General features: G+C 40.0%; 1 non-coding gene across 1 annotated transcript; it reads right to left on the bottom strand.

Annotated features, from left to right (window-relative positions):
- Positions 1 to 1,804: 1,804 nt before the first annotated feature.
- On the bottom strand, positions 1,805 to 1,910 carry LOC149496737 (small nucleolar RNA R71). The gene has a single exon (XR_016320710.1). It is a non-coding gene; the product is annotated as a small nucleolar RNA R71 (small nucleolar RNA).
- Positions 1,911 to 3,385: the final 1,475 nt, after the last annotated feature.

Here is a 3,385-nt window from a genome sequence, read left to right as displayed (position 1 = left end):
GGGCCGACCTCGGGAGTTTCCTAAACACACTAAACAAGACCTGAACCTATTCTTGGGGAAAAAGGAGTCCTAATCAAGAAGAAATCAAGAACCTAAACAGTCATGATCTCTTATAAAGGATTTTGCACTAAATAAGGATTCTATTTCCTAAAAGGAGTCAAACTTGCCTTCAAGAACTCTATATAAAGAGAGGAACTTCTCCTAATAAGTGATCTCGTTTTTTAGGCAATTTCTTTACATAATCCTTTCTCTCTCTCAAACAATTCAAGCATCAAACAATTGTGCCAAGATTCAAGGAAGCCATCAACATAGTTGTGATACAGTTTTTATTCTAAACTCTTCATCTTGTTTCTTTCCTTTATTATTGTCTTTAAATATGATGAATGTTCCAAGCATGATTGAGTTTAATTTAATTACTATGTCCAGCTAAACTCTTATACTAGGGATTTGATGTAACTTAATTTAATTCCAGTCTATAATATTAGATTTGTTTTTCTTTGTTCTCGTTATAAATTATTATTGTGCTTAATGCTTCCAGGTAGAAAATTTCCCCTGGATTGAGTTATTTCAATAACTACATTCGGGAGAAGGGTTATTGATATGAAAAAGATAATAATTTACTTGAGAATAATAACTTGATGCCGAAGCTATATGGTTTGACTCAAGGGAGGTTTTCATAAGTTAATAAATTGTTAAGTTGTGGACTCACAAAACAACCATAAAACCTAATGATCTGATTTATGTTTAATTTCACTATTAAAAGTTAAGTAATTAAACTGGATTAGAATAGCTAACAATAAATCGGGAGAGCTTGTTAGCAACTTTAGGGTTGTTTCTCCTACTTGAACAATTAAAGTTGATTAATGAACTAATAGTATAAGCTGGATAGAATTAACTGAAATCAAATTCCCTAGTAGTCTACTTCTCTGATTTCTTTTCACCTGAATTTTTGTGTTTGATTTCTTCTGTTTCTATTTTAAATTTTATTTACCTTATAGCAAATCTCTTTTGTCATCGTCTAAATAATAATAGGTTAACACAATTTTGGTAATTGATAAACAATCCCTGTGGATACGATACTCTCTCACTCTATATTACTTGTTGCGATTTCGTACACTTGCGAAAACCGCTGTCAAGTTTTTGGCGCCGTTGCCGGGGATTGGCGTATCAATATCAATACAAATTACCCTATTGTTAATTTAGACACTCTTTTTATTTTTATTTAATTTTCTTCTAAGAATTATTCCAGGTGTTTTATGCAAAGAAGATCGAGAAGGACTGAACCTCTAGTCTTTGATCCAGAAATTGAACGAACTTGTCGTAGGCACAACGCTGCAAGAAAAACACGAGAAATAAAACCCGAACAAGAAGCAAACATGGCCGACGAAAACGAAAACATAAATGAAAACTTAGTCGGACCACCACTTCAACATCCGGTCCGTACCTTGAGAGATTATACCACACCTAACTTGAATGGGACAACCTCAAGTATTACTAGACCTAGGGTAGAAGCCAATAACTTTGAGATTAAACCCGAATCATCCAAATGCTCTCTACCTCGATCCAGTATGGGGGTTTGCCTAGTGAAGATCCTAATGCTCACATTACCAATTTTTTGGAAATTTGTGACACATTCAAACAAAATGGTGTTTCTGAAGATGCAATCAAATTAAGACTTTTTCCATTTACTCTTAGAGATAAAGCAAGATCCTGGTTACAATCATGTCTAGCTGGAAGTTTCACCACATGGGATGAATTAGCTTAAAAATTCTTAGCTAAATTCTTTCCGTCCTCAAAAACCACCAAGTTGCGCAACGAGATAATGACATTTGCTCATCATGATCAAGAGAGCTTGTATGAAGCTTGGGAAAGATTCAAGGACTTGTTAAGAAAGTGCCCCCATCACAGTTTGCCCAAGTGGTTACAGGTACAAACTTTCTATAATGCATTATCTCCTAACATCAAAATTACCTTAGATGCAGCTGCAGGTGGATCCTTTGAAAAGAAAGGAATTGATGAAGCATATGAATTGATAGAGGAAATGGCAAGCAATAGCCATTACCAAAACAATACCGAAAGGAGAAGAACTACAGGAGTCTATGAAATAGACGCCATTACAGCACTCAATGCCAAGGTAGATAACATGGTAAGGAAATTGGACATGTTAACTACTAATCCTGTAAATTCTGTCATGCAAATTTGTGATAGGTGCAATGGACAACATGGAATTGGAGAATGTATCATGGACTCTTTAAATCCACAAACTTTGGAACAAGTGAACTATGTGATGAATCAAGGAAGAAAGAATTACCCTTATTCAAATTCATATGACAACAGGTTAAGGAACCATCCTAACCTATCCTATGGTAATCCTAACAATGCCTTGAATGCACCACCTGGTTTCCATCCTCCGGAAAAGAAATCTCATGACGACCTCCTCACTGCTCTTTCCAAATCACACATGGAGTTCATGAATGAAACTAGAGAAAACCATAAAATCCAGCAGGTCGTAATAAGGAATTTGGAAATTCAGTTGGGGCAATTTGCAAACATGATGACATCTCGACCTCAAGGTACGTTACTGTGAATACTCAAATTTTGAGGCTTCTCATGTTGTTGGTGGCATGTGAAACTCTTTAAATGGAGGAAAACACGCTGCTACAGTGCCATGCCAATTAGTTTGACTTTGCTACAGTAACTTTGACTTTAGTCCGGCCGGACCGGAGGCCATTTTGGACATTTACTGGAAATATGTCAATATGGTACTTGAAACGTCCGGAATTTCACGAGGATCGCAGAACCGGTCCCGGAATGATTTTTGGAGGTCGGAAACTCCCAAAAAAGCTCCCGGAGCGAGACATGGTGGCCACCACCAGCTACGGCGGCGCCGGCCGCCGGACACGGCGGCTCCTGCCGCCCAGCATGGGCGGCACCTGCCGCCCCACCGCCTGGACGGCAGCAGCCGCCCAGCATGGGCGGCACCTGCCGCCCCACCGACTGGGCGGCACCTGCCGCCCTCCCAGGCGGCACCTGCCGCCCCACCGACTGGGCGGCACCTGCCGCCCTCCCAGGCGGCACCTGCCGCCCAGCATGGGCGGTACCTGCCGCCCAGCCTCTTGGGCGGCAGCTGCCGCCGAGCTAGGCGGCACCTGCCGCCCTGGACCCGAAAATGGCCTATAAATAGGCCATTTTCAGTCCAATTTTGGCACACCTTGTCCGTTTTGACGGACGAATCCTTCTCCCTGTCACGCTCCTTGCGTTTTCTTTATCGCTTTTTGCATTTAATTTAATTTTTTATTGCATTTTTATTGTGATATTTGGACATTAAAATTAAACAAATTAAAATTAATTAATATTTCCTAAGCGAGGAGCTTAATCGGGAGTT

The sequence above is a fragment of the Jatropha curcas genome, chromosome 4 (assembly GCF_041381405.1).
Source record: "Jatropha curcas cultivar XTBG-Jc1 chromosome 4, XTBG_Jcur_1.0, whole genome shotgun sequence".
NCBI lineage: Eukaryota > Viridiplantae > Streptophyta > Magnoliopsida > Malpighiales > Euphorbiaceae > Jatropha > Jatropha curcas.
Note: the sequence above shows the minus strand (reverse complement) of the source record. Positions and strands in the feature narration are given on the sequence as shown.